The sequence below is a fragment of the Schistocerca piceifrons genome, chromosome 8, assembly GCF_021461385.2.
Source record: "Schistocerca piceifrons isolate TAMUIC-IGC-003096 chromosome 8, iqSchPice1.1, whole genome shotgun sequence".
NCBI lineage: Eukaryota > Metazoa > Arthropoda > Insecta > Orthoptera > Acrididae > Schistocerca > Schistocerca piceifrons.
The window spans coordinates 496,844,459-496,853,101 of record NC_060145.1 but is presented as its reverse complement, the minus strand read 5'-3'; the positions used below and the strand labels follow the sequence as shown (position 1 = coordinate 496,853,101).

Sequence of the window (8,643 nt, the reverse complement as noted above, 5' to 3'; positions counted from 1 at the left end):
GTGGAGGCCAGAGCATCACTGATTTTGATTGTGCTTCAGTAGGACAGCTTCATACGCACTCGACAAGAAACTTTTTCCGCATATTCTCCGACATCCTGTATGTACAATAAGAGCGAGGTGACCTGTTTCACATTCTGCTCCTCACTTTTGGTTTCATATTGTACTGTCTCAATGTTGGGCATCAAGGCCACTGCTGAAAGTAGATAGCAGTATCTACAGTTCAGTCTTCGAGCGTTCTGTTTCACTGAGCCAGTGCGCCCTCTCGATTAAGGATGAGAGGCCGAATTCTTTTGCTTATGACAATCGTGAGAGAGGGCGGGGTATGTATCGGAGGCGGGGAGTTTCCCCTGCACTCTGTGGTGAGAGGGCCTCCAGGTTTTCAGGACATTTCCGCGTGGAAGAAAAGCAGCAGGGCTTCAGGAAGGCAAAAGTGGTTGGAACATTGGTTGGTGTGACAACATGATGACGTTTCCATATACCCAGAACCGATCTCCTGGAGATGATAACAGCTGTGGTAGCCAACGGTGGCTAACACAGAGTGATTTTAAAGAACTGCTGTGTAGATGCCTGTAGTTCTGCTCCATCCGTTGTGCGTGTTATCCAGGTGGGCTAGGTATCTCGACCTGACACTTTCCAGTGACCACGACCAAAGGCGGTAATACGCTTTCGTCCAGCTCTTAGTAGTTAGATCAGTGGTTCGCAACCCGGGTCTAAATACCTGAGGGGTGAAATTTAATTTTCTAAGGAGTAAAACCAAAGCGTTCCGTTGTGTCTCAGTCACGAGACTAAAATATTTTTAAAAGGTTATTACTATTGTCATTATTTCATAAGACTGCAATAGTAATTACATATGTTACCAGTAACTACCTTTTCTTTCAAGTACTAGCCTCTGTTCGTGACACAGCGTGGTGGAAGCTACGAATGTATGATCAACGTCCTTCTAACATGGTCCACCCAGTACACACATACTATGTGACATCCGTATATGATAGAGAAACTGACATATGCTTAAATATCTCATGAAAATGCCTGTCTGCATTGTAAATAGTTCCTGAAACAGGTCAGAAAATGCCTCATTATTCATTTCGCAACAATCAAAGAAGAAATTGAGAGCTCACACAGCAGTAACCATGTACCACACTTTTGTATGGCCTACGCAGTGTTATTGGTATTAGTGGCAGTTGTGAGGCACAAAGCGCTGACAGTCTGAAGTCTTTAAATTTCTGCCAATTTAGAAATAAGGAGTTCAGCTATGAAGTGATTTATAAACAATAGAAAAAAATGTCCAAATGTGTGTGAATTCCTAAGGGACCAAACTGCTGAGGTCATCGGTCACTAGGCTTACAAACTACTTAAACTAACTAAACTAACTTACGCTAAGAACAACACACACACACACACCCATGCCCGAGAGAGGACTCGAACCTCCGGCGGGAGGGGCCGCGCAATCCGTGACATGGCGCTTCAAACCGCGCGGCAAACGATGAACAAATGTAAACTTCACACATTGTCATTTGGTTGATTTTAAATAGGGATGTAGCGTTTGTCTGAAGGAAGCGTCGGTAGGGAGAAGAATGGTGCACACGAAGCATGTTTAGTAACGAGTGGCCTCCCCAGCGTGGATAGTTGGGTTACTTTTCTGAGCACAAGCTGCAGGTATCACTCCGCAATGCACTGAGAATCGCTTCATCTTTCTATAAAATAACACTGTTGTAAATAAGTAGAGCCCGTTGTCTCACTGACTTAGAAGAACTCTCATTTATTTCTTTGTTATTTTAAAAATGAAAGTACTCGAATAAAATTTGTTTTCATTCTGAAGTTCAGTTAGGCGCTAATTTTGACGATGGTGAGGGAAGCGAGACGCACTAAGGGGTAATGGTTCAGAAACGTTGGGAATCGCTCTTCTAGATGCTATAACAGGTCTGTACTATGTAATGATTTCAACTCGATTTTTCACAGAACTGTCAATGAAAAGTTGCACTATAAATTCAGCCTAAGTGTGTAACTTGTCCGGTTTTATTGGCTCATTAAGACTTCTGACCTATTGTTTCCTGTAGTATTTATTCGACATTCGACTATTCATAGACAACATTCCTTGACAAGTTATTCCCTACTAGGAACACGTATCACTGTAACAGCTTCCCAAACCATGTGCTTATGGACGAATGTCCTCTCAATCTGTTACTGCCCCCTTCATTACCACAATGAAAATACTTTGATGAAAAGGGATCTCGAAATTATACAGTTTGTGGTTAACAGTGGATTTATTACGTCTTGATTTCCTGAAGAGGTTCTCAGAGAGTCCACTCAGAGTACATAAACACGCAGACTATTTACGTTTTCAAGTGAGTTATCCATTGCGGTTTCTTTTTTATTCCATTCGGCCGCCCTAAAGAAATATATACTGCACAACATTAATAACAGAACAAATACTCGGCACCAAGTTTTCGACACCCTGCTCGTACTTCTTCGCTCCATGGGCTGACCCCGCAGACCATCTGCCTACGCACCTTTTCTGTGAGGAAAGATACACGAGAACATGCCGTCATCTTAACCACTGATCTCACTGATTTTCGGTCGCACTGTCTAAAGTTGAGATACAGAGTTGACCGAGGTACCATACAGCGCAAATGGAACTGAACTGCAGACTTGGTACAGCATTTTTCCAAACCACCATATACGCATTATAAATTGACATATATTCTATGTTTTCCAGTGGGAAATCAGATGATTTTAGAACACTTAAAGGCACTGTGTTCATGGAACCTATGCTGATGAAATAAGATCCACGATAGTCAACTCAAGATACAGAAGGCTCTCCGAAATGAGTTCTAGTGACAAGTAAATAGAAATTTCAGTGACTAGTTACGGAGTGGTTTTGCAGTCAGCTTTACTATATTACCTAAATATGTATCAATAATGGTATAGTAAAAGTGTGGAAGTTTGGGTGGCTGTTGCTTCGATTTTAATCGACACATGTTTGTAGTGGTAGCTTTACACCAACTCATTTGATCCTGAGTTCGTCATCAATATCCATCAATGTTATGGGGAAGGGATGAGAAGAGGCGGCCATATTCAAGAAGAGATAATGTGAGTTTATTATCTTCATGTGTGGCAGCATACACGAAAGAACACTATGAAATATTTTGATATCATTAAACGCGAGAACAAGGGCTCAACAGAAACAGGAATCATGGAGTGAAGTGATCCAATGTACACAGCAGAGTATCGAAGATTCCGACATGCAGTGATGTATCTCCTTGTACCCGGTGATTCAGCGCCTGGACCAGATGCTCCATCGTCGTAAACAAGTGTGGATCGGGTGACCGGAAAGACTTACGCTATTTTTGCAAGTAGTGTACTACTATAGTGCAAAATGCTCAATTCTACATGTAATGTCAACTCAGAGAAAATCTGTAAACAGTGTGTTAATTTCCTGTATTATTTTTTTACAACATGTTAAAAGAAATTACGAAATCTGATTCTGTAGTTCCAAATTCATTCATTTCCTGCTAATTCAATCATGAGCACAATTTCAATGCCTGAGATGCTATGCTCTGGCAGCATGCTTAGAGCAGTATAAAACTGTATAATAACTGAACGGCATAGGCTAATAATTCGCCGACAAGACAGAGTTTCTTGACTGAAATGGCCACCCATAGTTCGCAGGTCCGCAGCCTCACATACGACACCCAAAGGAAATCCACAACATCTTTAAACTGAAATTCTTATGGTTTTGTAGCAGGACACGGAAAAAGCAAAGTAATTCGTAGATTTGTTTTTGCAGGAGACCCACCTTGAGCAAAACACAATTTCATCTTTTATTTTGTTTCCCAGACACGTTTTGCTGAAGTTTCAGCATCATCAGTGGGCTTTTATTTTCTTTCTGTTAAACAGGAAAAATGCTGTTTACTTTTTGTATACATACAAATTTGAATTTTTAAGAGGAAAGCAAAATATTTTATATATACACCTACCTCGTTACCGCACACTGCTGTTTTCCTGGGTTTTTGTGTATTTTATTAAGTTTGTTTTATCTCACAGTTTGTCATCTGCAATCATATAGAACTTATAGCAAAATTATTTACCTTGAAATATTAGAGCTGAGAATGTTATGGTTAGGTCTGACATTAACTAATTCTATGTGGAAGATTGTGCAGGTGTGTGTGTGTGTGTGTGCGTGTGTGTGTGTGTGTGTGTGTGTGTGTGTGTGTGTGTGGAGAGAGAGGGGGGGGCGGATTGGGGGATGTTTATGGGTTGGTACTGTCCGATGGTTCTTTGAAGGCAAAGAGCAGAGCTCCGTTGCCGATAATTGTGTATTCATTTATTATATAATAAATGAAAAGCACCAGTTTGCTTTTGTTCTACAATATTACTTTTATTGTTAACCGGTTTTCGGCTTACTAGGTCATCTTCAGACATTTAGTAAGCCGAAAACCGGTTAACAATAAAAGTAATATTGTAGAACAAAAGCAAACTGGTGCTTTTCACTTATTATAATGTTGTTCTACCAAGAACCGACGGAAGATTAATATTTATTATATGTTTTCCTTAACTACGACTGTTGTATTTGATATTTTTCTCCAATTTTTAGGTTTTTCTAGGGGGTTGCTGCTGGATTTGAGGATTTTCAAGTTAGTGGTAATGTTCGTTGGGCTGTGTTTCGTGGCCATAAGGTGTTCAACAGAGGTAGAATAACAGCTGTTACTTTTTAATGCTCTTCTGTATTCTGTGTAGGCCTGTCTGATCCTGTATATGCGTACCTATTTGTCTGTTCTATATACATTGATTATCAGTCCTGGCATATTGGTAAATACCAAATGTGTTGCGTTTGTCTGTGCTTGTAGTGGTTTAGTTGCCTGTTCGTGGCCTATTTCAAGTCCTCGTTTTTTTAGTATGTTGCCTGTTCTTGTTTTCGTAGTCTGTAAACAGTGAGAGAGAAAGATACGTAGCGCACGTCTTCACAGTGAAGAAAATCGGGAAACCTGAAAAAGTAACTGAAAAATATTGCAAAAACATACATACACACTTACACACACGGTATTCCACATAGAATTAGTAAAGACAGACCTAACCACAGCATTCATAATCATAAAACCTCGAAGTAAATAATTTTTCTCCATTTATTTCTGTATGGCTGCAAATGACAAACTGTGAAATATAAAAAAAAGAACAGGAAAAACACAGAAATTCGTAAATAACGTCTTAAAAACTCAAATTTATAAGTGAACAAATAGTAAAATCATTGCCGGCCGAAGTGGCCGTGCGGTTAAAGGCGCTGCAGTCTGGAACCGCAAGACCGCCACGGTCGCAGGTTCGAATCCTGCCTCGGGCATGGATGTTTGTGATGTCCTTAGGTTAGTTAGGTTTAACTAGTTCTAAGTTCTAGGGGACTAATGACCTCAGCAGTTGAGTCCCATAGTGCTCAGAACCAGTAAAATCATTTTTCTGTTCAATTTAAAGAAAATACAAGCCACTGATGATGCTGAAACTTCAGCAAAACATGTCTGGGAAATAAAAGAAATCATAACGTTGTGTTTTGCTCAAGGTGGACCGCTTCCAAAAACAAATTTATTTATAAAGCAAGCACATACAGAGCAGCTTCAACATCAAGATGATAAAATAATTCGTTTTGTGTCACATTTCTGCTTATACATCTCACAACCTGACACATTTAAACACAGAGAGTAGACTGCAGACAAAATTACTTGGCACACACTTGCACAGGTGGCACGGAAGAGAATGTGCAGTTAAACATCAGAAGCCTGGTCAGAAGCAGAACTCATAAGCTACAGCTAAACGATCTTATTAACAGGTTAGACCAGTAAGGGCAATAATTATAAAAGTCACTAGTCGCTGACTAGAGTGCTGAATAAGTAAGTCGGCACATAAACAACTGAGACAGCAACTTCTAATGAACAGAGTACAGGCGACGGCATTGACTACGGTACAGAATTTCTGCACAAGTGCCAAATTATTTTGTGTTAGCTGCACTAAAAATATTTTCAATCCAGCCATTATTTAAAGTTTTATTTATATCACTGTAGGCGTGACCATCCATTCTTTCTGTATTAGACATGCTTCAACATTCTGTTGACTCTTTTGTCTACAGTTCAGTTCTTCAAAATTATAAGCAGAAAACACAGGTAAAAGATAATAATAATGTTTATTGGCATTTTATATTCACGAGTCTCAGAAGGTTTTCATAGAAGGTATGTGGGGGACAGCCAAACTGCTTGTTTTCCAAGGTGAAAATAAAAGACAATTAGAAACATGGTATGAACAAGAAAGAATGAAACGTCGTCTTCATGTTAAGATTCGCTAAATTATCTTAACGTATGTAAATTCCATCATTTCTCTATTTAAGGTAACCTACATCCCATTGCTTTCATTTCATACTTTGAGAGCATCATCCCTGAACACTGGCCAGAACAACAGAAAACAAAGTGGGTGGCTAGTAGATTTGAAGAAGACGTAACGTCATTGGGAACAGGAGTCATTAACGCGTGTAAAACATGCAATGAGTTCATATGAACGTTCTTGAATCAATACTATAGTACACAAAACAGGATAACAAGTGAAATATTTGAGGGCACAAACTTTGCTAATAGTGGCTGTGGTAGCTATAAAGAATTTTTCCAACCCTACAAGGAATAGAACATACTCTTCACGGACCCATAAGAGTCAGGCCTTATATCGATAAATTTACTTAAATTTCCGAGTCAGTACAGCACAAGCTTATCAGTGTGAAGAAAGATGACACCAGCAACCTAATGCACGTACTTCAGCAATTAGATTGACTGTCTGGCAACAGTCAAGGGCAGGGTAGGCGGGCGTGTAACAGGTGGCGGATAGGCTGCCATAATGAGAGCGAGACAAGCCAGGAGAAGTTCTATGGGACAGGACCAATGCACGTTGTGGTTAGGAGAAAAACAGATCACCACCACCAGCACCCAGCTGCAGCACGTTCCATGGAAGGAGAGGCGCACTGCAGAAGGGCAAGAGCAGAGGTGGGTATTATGGAGCAAACAGAAAATATAATAATTGTTGTGTCTAGACAAGACAGCCTAGACACAATGAGAGGAAGCCGAAAGGCACGCGCTAAGCTAAAGCAGGATGGCGTGAGGTCTGAAACAGGATACGTAATGAATGCTATAAAGAAAAGTACGTAGCTTCTGGAATACTTAACTTTAATCCATCCTTTTGGTACATCTGGAGATTGTGGCGATACAAGTGAGACTCTTTAGATACATGCAATGTTACTAATGGCGCCTTGCTAGGTCGTAGCCATTGACTTAGCTGAAGGCTATTCTAACTATTTGCTCGGCAAATGAGCGAGGCTTCGTCATATAGTCGCTAGCTACGTCGTCCGTACAACTGGGCGAGTGCTATCCCGTATCTCGAGACCTGCCTTGTGGTGGCGCTCGGTCTGCGATCACACAGTGGCGACACGCGGGTCCGACATGTACTAATGGACCGCGGCCGATTTAAAACTACCATCTAGCAAGTGTGGTGTCTGGCGGTGACACCACAATAATCAGAACCGCAAACATGTTCCTGAGAGATGCAGGTATTTTTAACTATATATGACGGTAGTATTTGTTCCCGAAAGAACAGTTACCGTGGATGACCACGCAGCTTTCGGGAACAGATACTACCGTCATATATAGTTAAAAATATGGGTTCCCGGCCTTTGACATTCTTGTGCGAACGCACACGCTATGCCCGAACTCGTACGGGACTTGGTAGATTAATCTGCCACGAGTAATGAGCATGATGGGCAAACATCTACTAGGCGCACTACGAATGTAGTGTTGTGGACATGTTGGGAATGTGGATCTCACGGGGAGCGTGCAAGGGATAAGTCCCTGCAGGCGCACTATCCTCTGTGCCCGCGGTGGCTCAGGTGGATAGAGCGTCTGCCATGTAAGCAGGAGATCCCGGTTTCGAGTCCCGGTCGGGGCACACATTTTCAACATGTCCCCGATGAAGTGTATCAACGCCTGCTTGCAGCTAGGGTGTCTATTTAATTATCATTTCAGATACAGGTATCATACAGAGATGGAATATTAGAGAGCTGTTCGGGCTTCATTCAGTCGTAATTGGCCAAGTATTATGGACCATTCATTAGATTCTTCGGATATGATAAATGGAATGGGATAAAAGCTACACTCATAGAAGAAAAGGCAGGAAGTAAAAGAAAATGAAGCACAGAACATGAAAACAACAGTGATTCTAGATTCTCGTAGCAAAATCAGTGCTGCGTCAAATAATTTGATACAGACGGGTGCTGATGTTCTCAGAATTATCAGTTGAAGGTGTTCAAGTAGTTACAGAATATGGGTCTAGAAGTAAGCTTATAAAGAAACAGATTTCATTGGAGTTCAAAATGCAAGACAAAAAGTTTTCAGTAATGCCATAGTGATCCCTGGATTACATATCAGTTTAGTTTTGGGAACATAATTGCTAATTGTGATTAGGGCAATGATGGATTTTTATGAGGCTATTCAAGGTGACAAGGAAGGAAAAATATTCAGGTTTGTGGAAAATGAGGCCACACAAAGTGACTTGATGACGCTAGGATACATATTGTGAGGGAACGGATGTACAGGAATCTTGGACCAAAAGAAAACGTGTTTGCAA

The 8,643-nt window shown here is 40.8% G+C and overlaps 1 non-coding gene across 1 annotated transcript; it reads left to right on the top strand.

Annotated features, from left to right (window-relative positions):
* The first annotated feature begins 7,890 nt into the window (after window positions 1-7,890).
* Trnat-ugu lies at window positions 7,891-7,965 on the top strand. Its single transcript has one exon. It is a non-coding gene; the product is annotated as a tRNA-Thr (tRNA).
* Window positions 7,966-8,643: the final 678 nt, after the last annotated feature.